At 43.1% G+C, this 20966-nt stretch overlaps 1 long non-coding RNA gene across 1 annotated transcript in view; it reads left to right on the top strand.

Moving 5' to 3' along the window:
* The first annotated feature begins 373 nt into the window (after positions 1-373).
* Positions 374-20966, top strand: part of LOC121010351 (uncharacterized) — a 74241-nt gene continuing 53648 nt past the window's right edge. Inside the window, exon 1 of the long non-coding RNA XR_005781119.1 lies at positions 374-527. This is a non-coding gene — a long non-coding RNA (uncharacterized LOC121010351). The remainder of the gene's footprint in view (positions 528-20966) is intronic.

Here is a 20966-nt window from a genome sequence, read left to right as displayed (position 1 = left end):
CCTCTCTGCTCCTCCCTCACTCAAAAATGAACAAACATTTTAAAGAACAAATAAACAAACAAAATGGAGAGGCCAGAGCCAGACGGGTAGAGACCAGACCAACCACCCACCAGGTAACAGCACAGGCCTCCCTGGGGTTAGGTCTGGGTACCTGAGCTGGTTAGGCCAGCCCTGCCAGGGAGCTGAGGAGAAGGGTGGAGATGCAGGGCTTGGAAGAAGAGCCTAGAAGCCTTGGAGAGGGCGGGGCTAAGCGGGTTTCTGCAGCAGGCCAGGAGAGGAGGAAATGGGGTGGAGGAATTGTGTTCAGGTGTGTGACACCTGGGCTGGGCTTCTAAAAGGGGGTGGAGCTACCTGTTCCAGCTAGAGATGAGAAGAAAGCTCTCACTGGCACTTGTTCCCCTTGGATGGGATAACTAGAGGGGGTAGCAACCCAGCCTCTGTCTCCACTGCCCCATCAGAATAAAAACACCTCAGGAGCCCTGAGTCCCCCTGTCATAGCTGTGGAACCTTTACCAAGGAAGGAGAAGGTAAGTGTTCTACTTAATGCTAAGACTGGGGGGTGGTTTTTTCTCCTCAGTTCTCCCCACCTCTTGCTGGCATGAGGCAGGGATGTTACTTCAGAGGGAGCCTTTGAGGTTGTCGCTGGCTCATTCTCAGTACCCTGGGTCCTGGGAGCTGCAGCTGTGTCCCCGTTAGCCACCAGCAGCTCCAGGCTTCAAGGGACTCTTTTTGGGGGACCTCTTTGCCCATGCTGGAAAGCTTTGCCTGTATAGTTGGCTGGGATATGAGGGCGGTTGCAGATGATGATGCATGATGATTACTGCATGTGATTTTGGCTTTTCTACATGTTCAGGAGAGGGCAGCCTCTGCCTTTGTCTCCTATAGTTTGAAATGAATTACCTGTATAGTGTACAGGTATTGGTTGTTACCTATACTATTCCAGGGCCTCTTCCAAAAGCTTATAAAACCATTTTGCAGGATTTTGATACAAGTTCACATGTGTGAGGTGGAATGGGAAAGAGCTGGGATTTTGGTGATGGAGACTAAAAATAGTAATGATGAGAGCTTATTGGAAGCTTATTGGAAGCTTACCACGTGCAAAGCATGAGTTGAACCACCTTTCACCTTGTTGCAAGCCCCTGAGACAGGTGTTGGTATTAGCTACAATTACTGACAAGGATGCTGAGGGTCAGGGAAGTTAACTGAGCCAACCCAACATTTGCAGGTTCCAGTCCATGCTCTGCACTTAATCAATGAGGTCATATTTGCTCTGGGGTCTTTCAGATTCAAAGTGTCCAGGGGCGGTAAGGAACAACCACCTGTAAAGAAGCTTTTCTCTAAGCAGAACAAAGCTGGCAGCCTCCATCTCCTGTTGCCATATTTAGGAAATAATTGAGACTTTGTCTCTACTTCTCATGCCTCGATACCCCCTTTCCGTGAATTTGGAAACTGTTTGATGCCCACTGCCTGCAATATGTAATCCACATGATCTGTGCCATTAAGAATTCAGAGACTGTGCAGCTGAGCAATGAAGCTGGTCTTTAAAACACCAGAGCCCACAGTGGAAGGAAAAAGGGAATGCACTGAGAGGCCAACCTCAGGCGAGTACACTGTGGCCACTTAGAATTAAACCCAATGCCTCCAAAATGGTTTACCAGACCTCTCACAACCTCAACTCTTGCCCATTCCCATCTCAGCTAATATCCAATCCCTCAGTTCATGGTGGGCCAGCAACACTGGCTGCCTATGTTCTTTTCTTCCTTGGGAACTGTGTGCCTAGATTTGCCTCCCCTGGGAACATGTTCCCCTAGACTTTTCCTGTATTTGTCTTGCTCTCTTCAATGAAATGGCAGCTCAGATGTTGCCTGTTCAGGGAGCTTTGTTGGCTCAGTTGGTTAAACCTCTGACTCCTGGTTTTGGATCAAGTCATGATCTCACACCTTTGTGGGTTCAAGCCCCACATCAGGTTCTGTGCTCCCAGTGTGGAGCCTGCTTGGGATTCTCTCCCTCTGCCCATCCCCACTTGTGCTGTCTGTATCTCTCAAAGTAAATAAATTAAAAAAAAAAAGTTGCTTGTTCAAGAGGGCTTCCTAAAATGCCCACAGAATCTAAAATGGGCCCACCATCACCACTATCCTCCCCAATGACACTCCCTCACAGCATTATTTTTTCAATGCCAATGGTCATCTGAAATTCTCTCTTCTTATTGTATATCTTGCCACTAGAACACAAGGTCCCTGCAGGAAGGAATCCTCTGTGTCTTCTGCCTGCTGGACATTCCTGAGTACCCAGGGCTTAGCAGGTTTCCCAATAATAACAGGCTGTGTTAACAGGGTAAATGAATAATAGAAAGGATCAGGAGATAACTTGACCATGAGGATACCTCCTTCTCATTCAATATTGCCCTTCAATCTCCCTTGACCAAGCAAAACCCTTAGTCTAAAAATGGAAGTGAAGAGCACCTGAATGTTTGGCATGCCTGGGTGGCTCAGTCGGTTAAGCGCCAGACTCTGGATTTTTGGCTTGGGTCATGATCTCATAGTTGGGATTGAGCCCCACATTGGACTCTGCAGATGACCGCATGGCACCTGCTTGGGATTCTCTCTCTCCCTTTCTCTCTGCCACTCTCCTGCTCACTCTTTCTCTCTCAAATAAACTTGAAAAGTCAGAGTTGTTTGTTTTTGTTTGTTTTTAAGTGCCTAAGAGGCAACTGATTTCATTCCTGGAGTAACCTAGAGAAAAAAAAAAAAAAAAGCCAAATGGCATCAAAAGGATTTAGTTCCCTGAAAATTGGCAAGGTACGATAAGGCTGGCTCTGCTTGACCAGTGTGGATAAACAGCACTGCCTGTGATTCAGCCGAGCATGCTCTTCTGGACCAAATGTGGTATTGATGAGAGTCATGACTGGGTACTTGCCATACCAATAGGATTTCAGAAAGCTGAGCTTGCACCCTTCCAGCCCTGCTTCCTCAGGCTATTCATTTAAATTCTCACCATGCTTTGCCTGTCTTTTGCTATTGTGGGTGTCATTCACTTATAAGGTAGAAAGAGGCTTATATTAGGGACCAGGAGATGAAGATTTTTCTATGGGCTCTACCACTCTGCAATTGTGGGCAAGTCCCTTAGTGCCTCCACCTGTCATGTTTCTCATCTGTAAAATGGAATGATTACAGCTTCCTTCTAGAGCCTGTGAGGCTGTTGTGAAGTGCAGACAGGCCAGCTCTTTGGGTACTCCACGTGAGAGTGATCTAGAAACTAGCAACAATAAGTCTCTCACAAGCACCCAGCCCTGTAAGTGATAGGGAGCAGAGAATACACAGATGTGTTTATTTGGGATAATTTCACTTGCAGAAAAGAAGTCTATGAAAGGAAGAAACTCCTCTGCAGGATTCCTTTTCCCAGGCAGCTACCTCACGAATCAACTTACACACTTTAATTAACACCCAGCCTATTTGCTTTGCAGCAAGGAACATTAGAATCCAGCCTAGTGATGCTGCCTCGTTGGCAAGCACACAGCATTTGGCAGTATTTCACATGCTGGTGGTTTTTATGGGTCCCTTCTTACATATCTGTGTTCTTCATTGTAATGTATGTTAAGCCTTCCTGGCATCAGCTCTGGCCCTGGCCCTATTTGATTTAAGAGACATCTGATTTTATATCTGATCCTCAGGTTGTTCTATAATTCAAGGCATTCCTTAGCTTGTTCTATTTCCTTGTACTACTCTTGACTTGCAGATTTTTAAAAATGCCCTTTTTGAAAGAAAATATCTATGAATCAGGAGTCATCCAAGAGTCCTAATGATTTTTCTGGGGAAGAAGGGGCCCATAAGCCAAGTTGTACCATGGAAAGAGCATTACAATAAGTGGATACCTGGGCAGAATCCTGGCTCTGCTTCTTGATAACCCTTGTCCAATTTCTGGGGCCTTGGTGGGGATAATAATACAAACAGTGGACTTTTATTGAGGACTTACTAAGTGCTTAGAGAATTCCTCGAAAAATGTCCCGTGATGTTTGTCCCGATGATCTCTGTGTTTGGAAATAGGGCATGTGAGACGTGGAGGGTATGAGGTTATCAGGTAGTGAGTGATGGAACTCGGATTTGAATGCGTGCTTGTTGACTTGAGAGTGCATGTTCTTACCTACCAGGCTTTTTTCCATTTACTCAGATACACTATGCTGGGATCTTTATTTATTGACAATTTGACATCACAAGGCCTTTCCTCCTCACAGTCTGTCATCTGATGAGATGATGCCTGTGAAGATTCATTAGAATTGTGCAGTTTTATTTCACCATTGTTCTTATTTCTTGTTTGCCAAGATTTAGAGAAATGTTCTGTAAGGACTTCAAGTGGCCTTTGAAGAAAATGACAAATATTTTAATAAAATAGTCAAATATTCAAAAAATAGTTTGTCTTGTCAGGAAATAGAAAAATCATCACCTTTAAGCATACATTGGATACTAGGCTGGACCCAAACATTTTTAAATTCTTAAAATGTTTAGGAGAATGTACAAATATTATATGTTGTTCTAAGGACTGACAGCCAATATTGACTAACCACCTCCTCATATTCAGCACTGAGAGAAGCAGTTTCCTCATTATTTTCCTGTGTGAGAGGCCATGCATCACAGTGGTGAAGGGTGTGGCCTTGTGGTTGAGAGTGCGTGGCTCTGTCAGCTGCTAGTCTTGTGACCTTCGACAAATTTCTCAGCCACTCTGTTTTTCAGGTTCCCAGTCTATGTAATTGGGGATATTACTGAACTTTGCCTCTAGTGGTAGGCATGTTATAGAATTGGATACACAGAAGTGCTGGGAACAGTTCTTGGTATGTAATGGACTCTCAAATATTGGCTGCTACTGTTACTTTTCCCTCAGCCCTTCTATAAGTCCTCGTTCCCCCATCCTATAAACGTAGACACAGATGAAGAATCGGGTCACACAGCTAGAATCAGCATTTGAACTTCCAACTGTGTTCATCTAGAGCTTTCCCTCCCTATGTTATGTTTCCTCAAACTCTCAGGGAAACAAAAATATGTCTAGGAACTCAAAGTTTGATTGGGTTTATACTCTAAGACCAAACATACTTTGTCCCCATGCATGTACCTAAAGGTATTTATTGGTCTCCTGTTACCTTCAGGTTGGTGAGTCCAATGTCTTCTTGAAAATGACTAAGTTGTGTCCCCGGGGTATCCTCAACCAGCCAGAACTTTTTCCCCTATTCAGGATTCTTTCTGTGGGCAGGCAACCACACTGGCCATGAGGTGTAGTTTGCTCATTAAAAGCAATCAGTGGCACTACTGTTCCCCAAGACCAAGGGCTGACCTGACTAGTTAGGAGGCTTCTTTTAGCTCTAAGAGAACACCACCCTAAACTGGCTTAAATCTGTTTATCGAAACTTGAGTTCGTACAAATGTTGGGATAAGTAACCAGAATAAATTGTCCATATATCTCTCCTGGGCTAGTCGAACACAGAGGCCAGCACTTGTACTCTTTTGTCTTGCACCCAATTGGATAGTGGAGTTATTTTACAAATTCCTTCTCCCCGAGTGGGGACCTGCCTCTGCCAGTATCCCAGCACGCAATGTAAGAGCTCTATGACTCGTAAAAAGCAGCCATCTTCCTCTGCCTGATCTGAGAATGCATGCCTCTTAAATGCCTCCCAAATCATGGCAGTAATTAATAATTAACAGCTTCCTTCTATTGAGTACTTGCTATGTGTGAGTTTACTTAATTAGTTGATGTAATCTTAACACAACAACCCTCTCAAGTAGGTTCCAGTATTAGCCTTTCTAGTGAAGAGGAAGATGACATGTGGAGAGCTCATACACATGACCAGGAGACCCCAGCTGAAAGTGGTACCATGAGGACATAAACCCAAACCTGTGTGACTAAATACCTGTTCTTCACCTCTGTGCTTCTCCAAACTCCTCCTGCCTGAATCACCCTCACCTAGGTGGCTTGATAACACATTACTGATTAGCTGTGGAAAAACTCGTTAGACTGGCTCACCAACCTGCCTCACCTGGTTTCCCTGGTACTTCCCGCTCTGATCTGGGTGGGGAGTTTGATTTTCCCTTTGCCCCATCTTATCCAGACACAGTTGATCTCCTTAATAACTTGGCCTTCCTTCCCTAACCCTTCAGCCACTGGATTATCACAGTAGATAAGCCTGAGAATGGAATTTGTCTCCCCAAAGCACCCTCAGCCCATTTCTTACCCTTTGGAAAAATAACCCTTTTGAGTTTTTCAAATTTCTTTCTTGTTCTCTTTTCAACATGGTTTAAGAACAAGGCAGATTTGATCACAGATCATAAAGCATATTTTCAATGCTGTGAGACAATTCAGTAATTGGCACCTGAACCTGAGCACTGGCCTGTGAAGTGTCTTTTACAAAAAGCAGACAAAATGGTGGTCTTCATTGTAGCTGTCTATCAAGTGTTGCTTATGCAACTAGACTATTACCAGTAAGTACTTGGAAGGACTTGAAAGGACTTGAAAAGGACCAGAAAGGACTTGGAAAAATCTAGTTAAATCTTAGCGTGCCTCTTAATGCCTATGTGATCTTGCATGAATTACTTATTTTCCACAGTAGCGTAATACTGCTTTCATTTTGTTCAGCTCTACATATATTTACTGACAACATTTCTACAGTGTCCGAAGCACTGACCCCTATACATATACATTTGACTTAAGTCTCCCACCAACCTGATGAAGTAAGTCCTGTGATCTTTACTTCACAGGTTAGAAAACTTAAAGTTAAGCACCTATTAAGTGGTAGAGATGCGATTTCAAGCCAGTTCTTTCAAAGTCAAAATCCATTCCCTGGACCAGCGTAATGCACTGGCTGATGGTTCAGTGTTAAATTCTTCCCTTTTTACCACAAGAACATGCACAAGTCTTTCTCTTGAGCAGCTCATGCTGTGGACATTTTCCCAAGCCCTGTCAGACTGCACTGCTCCTCATTTTCCAGCCTTCCGATTGATGACCAGAGCAGCTCCAGCCCATGCCCAGATCATCACTCATTATCCCTTCCTTTCTGTCTGTTCTCCCTGTCACAGAAAAAGACCCCTCATCGGTGAGAGTAGATCTTTTTTGTTTCTAACAGTTGATCTTCTCAACAAATACTTACACTTACTTCTGAAAATACAGCCATTTATTTCTTCTTGCTCTGCATGGCAGAAGCATCACTAGACACTGCTGCATTTCCAGAACATACCAGGAAAAAGCAGGGGTTGTGTGTGGGTAAGCCAAATGAGCCATGGAGTCAGGGGCTTGGAGAGGACCCATGAGGACTTAAGCCTAAGAGTACAAAAGTCTCCTCCATCTCATTCGTCTCTATTCCCCAACACCCTGGTCAGTACCAGGCACCTAGGACAGGCTCACATGTTATTCACTGAATCAGTATATTAGCACCTAAAATGGAAAAATTAAAAAAAAAGGTATGTGTCTATTACATGCTTGTTTTCTAGATTTTCTGTTTGGCTTAAGAATAAACAAAAAACAAGGGGCTGAGGGGGTAAGTGTTGTGTCATTTAAATCTTTATATTTGCAAAGAGCTTCTTTTATCACAGTGTCTCTGCCCAGCTACACTTTGAGTTTGGACTCTTAGGATGGAGCTCATTTCCCCCCCATATACTAGCAGCATCTTTTTTGTCATGATTCACATGGAGAGGCCTGTCCCACACATTCCACCTCTTTCCATCCCAGGTGGAACTGTGACTGAGCAGTAACCAACTGAGCATCCCTGGACGCCATTTTTTGCCCATATTCTCCTTTTTTCCTTGCTTCTAGGACTGTAAGATTTCCAGTTACCACTGGCAATGAACCAGGCATAGTGCTAAATACCTCCATATACTAATACATTTAACCACCCCAAGACCTCCACCTTAGCATTTTGCAGATTTTAAAAACCCTGACAATTGGAAAGGTAAAGTGACTTGCTACAGGTCCCTAAGCTGATTGATGGTGAACCCAGGCCTCCATGTCAGGTCTGTGGGCTCCCAACCCCAAGTTCTTTCCACCATGGGCTGCACAGCAGCCTCCCCTTGACTTCAGGGGAGGCCTGTTATGGAACCTCCCATGTGAGAGGAACACTGGTCTTTTCTGACATTTCTCAAGCCAGATCTCCACCACATGAAACGTGTGATGTTTCTAGAAGGGCCATTTCTGATGTCACCTACTGTGAGGTTCATGGGACTGAGTTCCCTGTATCTACTAAGAAACCCAAAATCCCATAAGGGGCCTGTGCCTTCACTCTTGGTTGCCATTCTGTTGAAGATGATGGAGGAGGAGGGGCTTCTGTGTGGTCTGAGAGAAAACAGCCCCAGACCTCAGAAAAATCTGCCTTTGGGTAAAAGTAATGAGGCCCTAAGGGAAAGCCATTTCCACTGCCCAGTGTGTGGAGATGAAAGTCAGCTAGGAGCTCAGAAAGGGGATGGGTTGGGGGAGGAGGGATTCTATTCTTCACTTCCTTATGATGTACAGTTGTCACATCTTGTGGCTCCTCTGTCAGGGGCAGCCTGAACTAGCATTTAACAGACATCATTTCAACAGAAATAGTTTTGTTTAAAAAGGAAACTACTTTAAATGGGAGATTAGTGGGGCGCCTAGGTGGCGCAGTCGGTTAAGCGTCCGACTTCAGCCAGGTCACGATTCGCGATCCGGGAGTTCGAGCCCCGCGTCCGGCTCTGGGCTGATGGCTCGGAGCCTGGAGCCTGTTTCCGATTCTGTGTCTCCCTCTCAATCTGCCCCTCCCCCGTTCATGCTCTGTCTCTCTCTGTCCCAAAAATAAATAAACGTTGAAAAAAAAATTAAAAAAAAATAAATGGGAAATTAGTATTATCACAAACAGAGCAACTGTAAAATTCAGTGATCACAGAGCACCATGAGTAAACTCTATCCAGACAGTGCTGTCTGTGGAGATTTCTTGCCCTGAGACTGGCTCTCCCTTGGTTTCAAAAAGAGTTAAATATTAACTGGCACAGTTTTGTGGGTATGACGTTTCAGTTTGGGAAGTTCTGGAGATGGTGGCAGCTACAACAGTGTGAGTGTATTTAATGCCACTGAATTCTGGGCTTAAATGGTTAATACAGGGGGTGCCAGGGTGCTCAGTCATTTAAGCCTCCAACTCTTGGTTTCTGCTCAGGTCACGATCTCACAGTTTGTGGGTTTGAGCCCCAAGTTGAGCTCAGCACTGACAGTGCAGAGCCTGCTTGAGATGCTCCCCGCCCCTGCCCCTCCCCTGCTCCTGTGCTTGTGCATGCTCATGTGTGCTCTCTCTCCCCCCGACCCCCCTTTTTCCTGGCCCTCTCAAAATAAACTTTAAAAAAGATTTTTAAAAATAGTTAATGCGGTAAGTTGTTAATATATTTTACCACCATGGAGGGGGGGAAGGGAATGAGGCAAGGCTTTTTGTACACTTATAAAACAATCTAAGATATCCTAAGTGAAAACAAAGTGCTGAACGGGGTGATTAAAATGTGTAACTTCTAGATAAAAAAAAAAGACACACACACCTCTATGCTTTTATATGTAAGGATCCCTCTGAAAGAATGATGGTATTTGAATCTGTAGAAGGGACCCTGTCGTTGGGAACAAAGAGGGAGGGAGCATCATTGTTGGCTGTGTGATTTGTGTTCCCTGTGCACCTATAACTCATTCTAGTTGATAATTTTTTAAGCCCTAATAAAAAAGATTGACTAGCACCACAATGAAACTGTCACCCTGAAGCAGTTGTTCTCAACCTTGCCTGCACCCTAGACCATAGCTGCTCCAAGTAAGCTCCCCCAAGGAGTGGCATCAGCATCACCTGGTTGGAAATGAGGCTTTCCAGCCCCACCCACACCCATGGAATCAGAGTATGCCTTGGCCCAAAATCACCAGGTGGTTTGCAGGACATTAAAGAGGGAGAAGCATGGCATAGGACTAATTAAATCAGAATCTCTTGAGGTGGGGCTTGAGCCTGGAGTTGATTAAAGCACTCCAGGTGATTCCACAGGGCAGCGGATGCTGAGAGTCCCTGACAACACAACTGGGGAAAATGAAGAGCTTGAATTTCCCTATTAAGGGATTCCATTTTATTGAGTATGGTCCCTGTACGTCTCTTAAAAATAATTATGCATGCCACATTTGAGAGCACCAGCCTCAGATCTCATAAACATCACAGGAACGTGTAACATTGAGATTCACCTGAGCTTGATGGGGAAAATGTTCTTCTTTACTAGCTTTGAGTACTTCCTGCCCCCCCCCCATATAACGGACTTCAGGGTTTACACAAACACATCCGGATTATTATTTTTTTATCCAGGAATATGGCATAATATCAGATCATCACAAAATCAGACTTTGGAGTTGGAAAGACCTGCATTTGAATTCACCTCTCTGAGCCCCATGCCCAATGGGGTTAACATCTACCCCCATAGAACTATGTTGCTTCAATGAGATGGTGTAGATAACGCTTGATCCATCATAAGGGTTTGCTTACTGTGAGGTGACAACTGGATGTTTATGTCCACTGTCCCCTCCCTGCTGCATCTTGTCCTGGGCTTCTCTTGCTGTCACTTCTCCCTTCACATTTGCTTATCTGCCTTGAGTATCTTTTGTACAGGTGACATTTCTCACATTACAATAGAAGCCAAGGAACTCGCCTTCTACCTCCCCGGTCTCTTGACAAACAACGACAACAAAAAAAACCTCTGCTGTCTCTTACCAAATTATCTGACACATTTCTAAAATACAAGCGAAACCTCATTACATGGATGAACAGCTTTCATTCCTAGCTCTGATATTAATATAATTGTTACTGAGACACTGCAGTTGGCCTCAGAGGCAGGCGGGAAGGCGTCATTGTCAGTGCCCTGAGATGGCTGCCAAGTGCAGAGAGCTGTTGGAAGCTGCTAGGCTTCTGCACGGATTGATGGTGTAGGGTGGACGCCATGCTTCCCTTCCACTGTTGTGACAGGCACCAGTTGGAGGAGAGGGATAGGGTATCCAAGTCAGAGATAGATGTTCTCCCCTGCAGCACCCAGAATCATCTTTTCAAAATGCAAATCTGAACATGTTTAAACCTTGGCCTAAAACCGTATGAGAGTTTCTTACTACTTTGAGAGTGAAGAGTAGCTTGCCTAATGGCGTCTACAAAGTCGCGCTTTGATCACTGGGCATTTTCCTCCCTCGATTGAGTTCTTGCTTTGTTCGAGTCCCGATTCCCAGGTCATAGACTAAGTCTGATTTTGTGCAGCCTCCTAGCATTAGGGCCTAGTTTGTAGCAGATGCTTGATAAATATTCATGGTAGGAATAAACACATGCAAGGATGTGATACAGGGAGTTCCTGCCTAATTTACCACCCCCTGCTTTGCAGTATGTCTCCCAGTAACATTGAAATCTTGCAAGTTGCCTATACAGGTACCAGGCTCTTTTCTACCTTAGAGCTTTTATTTGACTGGACCCCCTGCTCAAGATTATCATTTTATTCCTTACTCACTTTGCCTAGGAAATCTTACTCTTACCCAGGGATTTTTTTCCAATAAATTTCCCTTGACTCTCCAACCTTCTAGGTGTCTCAGTGACTATAGCCCTGCTTTATGTCCCTGTTGCATCCCATATACAATTTTTCATTTAAGTCTCTTCCAAGTTTGTGTCGGTCTTTCTAACACCTTGGGAAAGAAGCAATGAGATAATGCCAAGTATGTGTGGCATGGTAGGTAATGAGTAGATAAGGTATGTGTGTGAGAGAGAAAGAAAATAGGTCACTGATATTTCATGATGAATAAAGTATGATTTACAACCTTGATGCTTTTGGACTGGCACCAGTTTCTTCCATCTGGGTTTGCTTCCCATCTCTTACCCTGGTCATTTTATTATCCTTCAGACTTCAGTTTTAGTTATATCACTGCCACATGGAAGTTTTTTTGTCCCAACCATAGATCCCATCAAACTCACTCTATATGTTCTAACTTCTTATGTTCCTTTACAAAGCAGATCATCGTTTCCAAGTACAAACTGTATTATTAATTTCATTTGCCACTCCCGTTATGCTGGCAGCTTCAAGAGGACTGACTTTATCTTCATTTTCTCCCCCGGCATATAACATAGTGCCTGGCACCGTGTAGGAACGCCCTGGAATGAATAATTGATCATCTGCCGCCCTTATTACTTCCCAAGTATGAAAAGAGAAAATAGGCAGATAAGAATGCCTAGTTTCCCTTTCTTACTGTGGTCCTGTGAGCATGTTCCTCAACTGGTTATGCATAGAAACTCACCACTCCTTCCCCCCATGCCCTGTCATTCAGGGCAGGCATTTGCAGGGAAGCATTGTGGCTGCTGGTCCTACCCTGCCCCTTGGTGCTCTCCTCCCTGCTCAAATCAGGCCACAGTTGTCTGAGAGCCTGTTCTTTGGAACGCTCAGCAAGGTCCAGCTGCCAACTGCTGAGGCAGCAGAAGTGCAGGGTGGCAAACCCAGAAGGGGAGGCAGGTGGCAGGGAGGAAAGTAAAGTTGTGTCTTGTAAGTAGGTATGACATCCTCAGACATGCTCCATCTGGAAGAATGAGCTTTAACAGACTCTGGGGGCTGGCGACGGGAGAGCTGCTACTCTTCCTCCTCTCACTGCCCCTCTCATAGCAGACCCATGTTGTGATTAGACTTGAGAAGTTTATTAGCCTTCCAGATGACAACCCTCCTCCCCACCCAATTATACCACTTGAAGCTGAACATTTCCCTGTCATTGACATTGATAGGACATTGCCATTCCTGACATGGCCAAACCACCACAAAGTTTTCTTCCTATTGTCTTGTCCTAGAAAGCCTTCTGGTGACTGTCCACAGGTAGCTTGAAGGTTAGAAGCCTCCAAACCTCTAGGTAGCCCAGGGAGAGGATTGGAAGGTATGTATGTGAATGTCTTTGTCCTTGACTGGTAACAGCTCTATGGCCATGGGTTGTGCAGTGGCCTGGTTGTAGCAAGGAAATTAAGCAGAAGGAGAGAAGTTCACTGAGCTCAGAAGCCTGGGCCCCACACTTGGGTACATGCTGTTTGTGCCCCTGCAAACAAAGGGAAAGAACAATTGGAGTGGTTTTCTCATTATGTTCTCTGTGGGTACATCGAGGTATTGAAAGGGATGATTTGAAGCCACCATGCAGGGCAGGGGGTAGGACCTTGAGGCAATCCTCCCAAATATTTATCCCTATGTCTGAACCACGTGCACACACACATGCTCACACGTATCCTTGAAATAATGACGTATACTATCTTCTTAGAGAAGGTTTCATCTGCTTCATGTACTGGTGTACTGTGAAGGGTATATAGCACTGTAGGTGATAAAGAGATAGGACCCAGTAGAGCATGAAAAGATTTAGAAGCCACTAAACCAGATAAACTCTGAACTCTATCAGTCCCCTGACACTCCAGCTATAATATTGGAATGCATAGTCCTGTCTCAGATGTGTATCAGAAAGTAACAAGACCATAGTAGTTAAAGACTGTGGGCTGTGGAACCAGCCTGCGTGGGCTCGAGTCTGGCTTCTGCCACATACTGTGTGTCCTTAGGGAAGTTGTTTAACATTTCTTTGTTTTCATTTCCCCATTTCTAAAATGGGTATAAAGGAGTATATATCTCATAGAGTTACTTTGGGGATTAAATGAGTTAAATAGGTAAAATACATAGAATGCTAAAAAAAATTTGTAAATATTAGAAGTTACTGTATTGTTTAGCATTATTAATGTTTTTATAAACATTTTAGGGGATTATGCATCCCTTTGTAAATCTATTAAAGCTATGGGCTCTTTACTTGGAAAGCTATATACTGAAAATTCCTGTGCATTTAATTTAGAGAGCAGTTAGCTCATTGTCTTCAGTGGGGCCCTGAGGCCTGAAAGAGGGAAAGGCTTGGCCCAAGATCATGTAATGAAGTAGAAGTAAAGCAAGAACTAGAGTGTGGGTTTCCAGTTCCCAGCCTGGTGTTCTTTTCCGTGCACACACTCTTCCTCCCCAAATGCAGACATAGTAAGAGCCCCACAAAGACTTGCATTCCATCCCTGCTTTTCCCCTTACTAATGGTATGACCTCAGCAAGTTTCTGAACATCTCTGAGCCCCAGTTTGCTTCTCTGTAGAATAGGGATATACTGTACCTCCTGAGTGGTTGTAAAGTTCCCACCTCAGAGGGAACACAGATTAAGTGGGCTACTCACCCCCCACCCTCTGACCCCCTGTCTTTGCTTCTGGGAAGTCAACACTTTCTTCTACACAAAAGGCAGACTAATGGAATGGAAAGGGTTTCCTCTCCAAAACATATGATAATCCTAGAAAATAAGTTGGTATACTTGATGGATAGCCTTGAGCCAAAGAGTGGGGGAAAATAAACGCTTCATTCTCTTTTTGTGATTTCCCTTGCCTGGATATCCAGGGATTGGCTCTCTCGGAGATACCACATCCAAACAAGGAAATCCCCACCTTTGAATGTTACCTCATCATACTTTGAAAATCTTTTAGGGGTGCCTGGGTGGCTCAGTCGGTTGAGTGTCCGACTTTGGCTCAGGTCATTATCTCACGGCTTGTGAGTTCTAGCCCCATGTCGGGCTCTGTGCCGACAGCTCAGGGCCTGCAGCCTGCTTCTGATTCTGTGTCTCCCTCTCTCTCTGCCCCTCCCCTGCTCACACTCTCTCAAAAATAAATAAATGTTAAAAAAAATTTTTAAAGCTTTTAAAGACATAATTTAGGGGTGCCTAGGTGATTCAGTCAGTTGAGCATCTTACTCTTGATTTCACCTCAGGTCAAGATCCCATAGTTGTGGGATTGAGCCCCATGTCAGGCTCTACATGGAGCATAGAGCCTGCTTAAGATTCTCTTTCTGTCCGTCTCCCAAACTTGTAAGCTCTCTCTCTAAAATAATTTTAAGAAGACACAATTTGAGGTGCCTGCGTGGCTCAGTTGGCTAAGCATCTGATTTTGCCTTAGGCTATGATCTCACATTTAATGAGTTGGAGCTTCATGTCAGGCTGTGCTGACAGCTCAGAGCCTGGAGCCTGCTTCGGATTCTGTGTCTCCCTCTCTCTCTTTGCCCGCCTCCCTCTCGTGTGTTTGTTCTCTCTCTCTCTCTCTCAAAAAATAAACATTAAAAATATAAAACAAAAGACAATATGATCTGAAGAAGGTCTAGTGACTAGTTCAAGGAGGGACTTGTGAGGCTGGCACAAGAGCTCAGGTCTCTTGATTCTGAATCAAGACCCTTCCTTTGTTATAGCAGTCATGGTGGTCCTACAGTATCTCACTCCTAGGATATATGTTGGTCTTCAGCTTGTTGGGCCCCAGCCTCAACAGAGCTCTCTTCTAGGCTTTAAGAAACTCCTATGACTAGGCTTCCCTGAGATCAATCCCCATACTCTCTCCAAGAAGAGAAGATAAGACGGCTATTTCCTAGGTCTAAACCCTGAGAGGAATTTTCCTCGTGACCCTTTAAAAAGAGAACTGGACAACTTCACCAGCCTTTTATTAATGTTGTGGAAAGCCTACCTCATTGATCCCATGTTGGTGACTTCTTTCCCTGAACAGCTGTATAGTTAGTATCTGGACATATAGTCATGGCTACATATAACCTCATATTTTTCATCTACCTAGTTCACGTTTATAAGTCTTATCTCCCCAGTTAGACTTGTCAGTGTCTTGAGAAGAAGGTGGTGTTTTATAACCTTTTTGCCATTGGGTCTCACAGATTTCTGAACATAGAAGAAGGCTTAGTTTAAGAACTTACTTAACGTAACCAAGTAAAACACAAAGGCCTGGTTAATTTTCTCTTATAAATAAATACACACACACTTAAGTGGCACATAGCTTGCATTTTTGTAGAAATATGTTGGCAAGTCACTTAATCAGTAAAACTGAAAAATCAGGCAATTAATAGGTACTAATAAATGATTGCTAATTAAATCTTATGACGGAGCAGAGCTGATCTATGTTCATCTTAGAAAGAACTCAATATGTCTCAAATTGCTGCAAATCTTTCAAACAAGGTATACATTTATGTAAGCACCTTTCAAAGGGACCTAGTTTTAGAGATTGCAATTTGCCAAGAGATTGGGCTGGGTATTTCTATGGCAAATAATTCCATTTACATTACACCCAGGCCTGGTAACACTGCATGCCCTGAATAACTCATTATTATCAGTACAAAGCTTCCAACCCTATAAAAGGTGCAAAGCATAAAGAATACATAAAGGAGATAGAACATTCAGGTTCTTTACATTTCTTCAACCTTTTTTTTTTTTTTTTTTTTTTTTGCTAGCACTCTCTTTGTAGGACTTTAGCTAAAGGAAATGAAAGAAATGAGTTGTACAACCAAATTAGAATGTGCGATTTGGGCCAAGTGGACTAAAGTAAAGGAGATAATGGACAGACTGGGATAAAGAGCTCAGAGTAGCCAGTGCACTACTAGGTGTATGCAGCTTTCATTTTCTGGAAGCCAGTTTTATAAGGCTGTAGTCCCATGGCTAAAGTCTGGTGCCAACTCTGCCTCTGGGATCCAATGAAGTTCTGAGAGAGGGAAGGAAATAAAAAGAGCCAGAAGGGAATTCCTCTAGCCTCCCATTTTTCCATTAACCTTAGCTCCTTAAATTTTAGAAGTAGATTTCCAGGGAGCAGCAGGTCCCATGGAGTTGTATACAGTGGTTAAAGTCTTGCCTCAGGGTGTAAAAAGCATGGACCTGGGGCTGGAACTTTGATCTCCTAATTCCCATCCTGGTGCTGGTGTTATAGGAAGATGATCAAGAGATCACTTACCTGCTTATCTATTTGGAGACTTATTTGAAGGAGTTATCCATGGTGTGTGGGGTGTGTGTGTGTGTGTGTGTGTGTGTGTGTGTGTGTCTGCAATTGAGGTATAATTGACATGAAGTATTGTATTTATTTTAGGGGTACAACATAATGACTTGATATTTGTATATATTATAAAGTGATCACCACCAGAATAAGTCTAGTTAACATTCATCAGCATACATAACTTAAAAAAAATTTTTTTTTAATATTTGTTTATTTTTGAGAGAGAGAGCTCAAGCAGGGGAGGGACAGAGAGAGACAGAGACAGAATCTGAAGCAGGCTCCAAGCTCTGAGCTGTCAGCACAGAGCCCAACGTGGGGCTTGAACCCACAAACTGAGCTCATGACCTGAGCTGAAGTCAGTTCCTTAATCGACTGGGCCACCCAAGCACCCCCCCCCCCATAAAACCATTTTCTAATTGCGATGACAACTTTTTTAAGTTTATTTTGAGAGAGATATAGGCAGTGTGAATTGGGGAAAGGCAGAGAGAAGGGGAGAGAATCCCAAGCAGGCTCTGTGCTCTGAGCACAGATCCCAATGCAGGGCTCAAACTCATGAAATTGTGATATCATCATAACCTGAGCCAAAACTAAGAGGCAGATGCTTAATCAACTAGCCACCCAGGCACCCAAATGATGACAACTTTTAAGATCTATTCTCTTAGCATCTTTCAAATATATAATACAGTGTTAATTACAGCCACTATGATGTATATTGCAAATCCGTGACTCACTTATTTTATAACAAGAAGTTCATACCTTTTGATCCTGTCCACCCATTTTGCTCGTCTCTACCCCACTTCTGGCAACCACCAATATCTATTCTCTGTATCTATGAGCTTGGGTTTTTTTATTTCAAATGTGAGATCGTAAGGTATCTATCTTTCTTTAACTTATTTCAGTTAACATAATGATGTCAAGATCTACCCATGTTGCAGGAAATGGCAGGGTTTCCTTTTTTATACCTGAATAAGATGCCATTGTGTATATGTATGTACAAACATACAAACACATTTTCTTTATCCATTGATCCATCAATAGGACCTTATTTGCTTCTGTACCTTGGCTTCACTGCCTTTAACAAAGCTAAATATTTCAATCAAATCTAGAGTTCTTTTATAATCTGCAGAATATCTATTGTATGAGGGACATTAGGATGTTGTCCTGGAATTGAGTCATGGCCCATCTTGTTCTCTTGCCCCCACTGAGCCAGTGGCCTCAATAGCTATTCTCCCTCATCTGAAGTACTACCTTTTTAAAAAACCCATTTATCAAAGAAGCAGGAAAACGCACCTTCTGAATTATGCCAATCCTATTCTTTAAGGTCACACAGAACACAGGGAAGTGTGGGATGCCACTGAACCACCTCACCTGGTATCCTTAGGGTCTCAAGAGATAGGGAAAGCACAGTTACTTAATACCATCTAGAATCTTTAAAAAAAATGACGAAGAATTATCCCTGTCTCATGAAAGTCCAATATTTTCTCAGGTAATTTATTCTTCATTATTGTACCCCTTATATTTGCTTGTTTTGTTTTATCCCAATCTACCCTGTGAGAACTTGCATTCAATTGTTATGTTGAGTACACAGGCTCTGCCTTACCTGTTTCCATCTCTGGCCAGTGCTCACACAGCCCCTTTCAACACCAGTGGGAGTAATCTCTCTCCCTTCTGGGGTACAAGCTCCTTGGCAGTGCTTACTTTTTTTTTTTTTTTTTTGTCTTGCTCTTGGGTCTTTACACATAGTATGTTGAACTAAATATTTGTCAACTAGAATAGATTAATAGTCATGATAATCACAATGTCTTCACGCTTACTATTTGCTAGACACTGGACTGAGAACTCTATGTGCATCATATTTAGCAAGAAGGTCGCTGTTTCCTCATAGGGTATGTGGAAATACTACCATATTTTCTGTGTCTAAAGAAAGCAAGCTGGGTTAGATGGTCCTTTGAGGTGAATTTCATCCCTGAGAGTATATCCTTTGAAATGTTCCCCTCTCAGACTTCTTGAAGAGAAACATTTCTGTATTAAGTTCTGTTAAAAGAAGACCATCTCCCATAGTATGTTTTTAACACTTAACTGTTTGGCCAACATTACAGGCTATCAGTGCCTCAGACTCTCACATACTTTGAGTAAAGCTTCACTTTATCTTAGCATGTGCCCTCCTCTGCCTACCAAAAACCATCTGCTAAAATCAGAAATGACCTTGAGAGCATCTAGTTCAGCCTCCTGTTTCTAACTGGCTCTGTACTTAAGCATCCTGGCCACATTAGGTGAAGGAAAGCCTCAAGTCTTCCTTTGTGATTCATTTCTATTCATTCTTTTCTCTCTCCAATTCCTTCTAGGTCAGTTCAAACTCAGATTCCTCCTTTTTAGTGCTTAGCCATGGTTTTAAAGCTGGGGCATGTAGAAGTGGGAATGACAGAACATTTGCAGAATTGTAAGAGTTTTCGAGAAGCAGCGGGAGAGTTTTGAGTTATATCTCCTTTGCCTTCTGAGCCTTGAAAAGGTGAGTAAAGGAGATAATGCTAGTCATGGATGTTAAATCTGGAATGCAGAAGACCTCTGAAGAAAAAGTAGTTTGAAAACCAGCCTCTTCCACTGGCTAGTTTCAGGATTTGGTTTCTTCGCCATTTTTTAAACAGTTATAACACTATTTCCTTGATTCTAAGTCACACACTTTTTTTGTCATCAACATTTCTTAAGCAGATTCACCCTTTATAAATTATAAGCTCATTCAGAGTAGTGTTTTTCCTCTTCCCCTTTAACCCTTCTAAAAATTACTAGATTATCACCCACCAAAAAAAAAAAATTAATTGATTTTGGTACTAAAATGTAATAATTCTTGCTTAATTTATAGGATGCTGAAGCCTGAATGAGACTAAATATTGGGCATTTTGAAAACTAAAAAGACCCATATAAGTATTCATTATTATTCAATCAGTTGAGCATTTACTGAGCATATACTCTGTACCAGACCTTGTTTTCCATACAGGGAATAGAGGATTGAAAAACATTAAAGATTCTGCTCTCATGGAGTTTTCATTCTACTGTGAAGAGATCAAAAATATGCACACAAATAAGGAAGATTTCAGGGGCGCCTGGGTGTCTCAGCGGGTTAAGCGGCCGACTTCGGCTCAGGTCATGATCTCGCAGTCTGTGAGTTCAAGCCCCGCGTAGGGCTCTGTGCTGACAGCTCACAGCCTGAAGCCTGTTTCAGATTCTGTGTCTCCCTCTCTCTGACCCTCCCCTGTTCATGCTCTGTCTCTCCCTGTCTCAAAAATAAATGTTAAAAAAAAATTAAATAAGGAAGATTTCAGAAAGTGGCGAATACTATACATAAAATAAGGTAATGGAGAAATACTTAGGTAGGACTATTTTGGCTAGGAGTGTCAGGATAAGCCTGCCTGAGCTGAAATCTGAATGTCAAAAAGGAATGTACTCATCTTGAAGGGAAAAGGATGGAAAAGCATTTCATAAGAGATAGGAGCAAACACAAAGGCCCTGGTACAATCCTGTCAAAAGTCCAGGAGAGTATGGCTGGAACACAGTGGGTAAGGAGGAAGTAGGGGCAGAAAGGAGAGAACAGAGCAAAGGCCAGATCATATATGGCCTCTCAGGCTATGATAAAGAGCTTGGGTTTTACTTTATCCAGCCTCTACTTTTAACAAATTCAGGAACTAAAGCCCAAAGGTGAAGTGACTTGTTCAAAGTCATTGAAAACAGTCTATGGTTTTGGAAATTAGATCTTTTCACTTCCCGACCGTTGATCTGCTTTACTGAGCTGCTTGCAAACAGCAGCTTTCATGTTGGTCAGCTGAAGCCTTCAAGATAAAACCTGACATTCCTACATACTTTTTGCAATTGTGGTTTTTCCCACATTCTTTCTAATATATTGTTTTCCTCCTAATTATAAATGCATGTATTCTCATCACTTACCTGTTTATAAAAGAAAAGCCAAAATGGAAGAGATTCCAAGCCATTTAGGTAAACATTAGTTGTGAAAATACTGAAATAGTCCAAGGTCACCTGGGTGGCTCAGTCAGTTGAGCGTCTGACTTTTTTTTGGCTCAGGTCATGATCTCATGGTTCCTAGGTTCAAGCCCCACATCAGGCTCTGCACTAACAGCATGGAGCCTGCTTGGGATACTCTCTTT

This window comes from Herpailurus yagouaroundi, unplaced genomic scaffold (assembly GCF_014898765.1).
Source record: "Herpailurus yagouaroundi ecotype Mexico unplaced genomic scaffold, PumYag 29, whole genome shotgun sequence".
Taxonomy (NCBI): Eukaryota; Metazoa; Chordata; class Mammalia; order Carnivora; family Felidae; genus Herpailurus; species Herpailurus yagouaroundi.
Note: the sequence above shows the minus strand (reverse complement) of the source record. Positions and strands in the feature narration are given on the sequence as shown.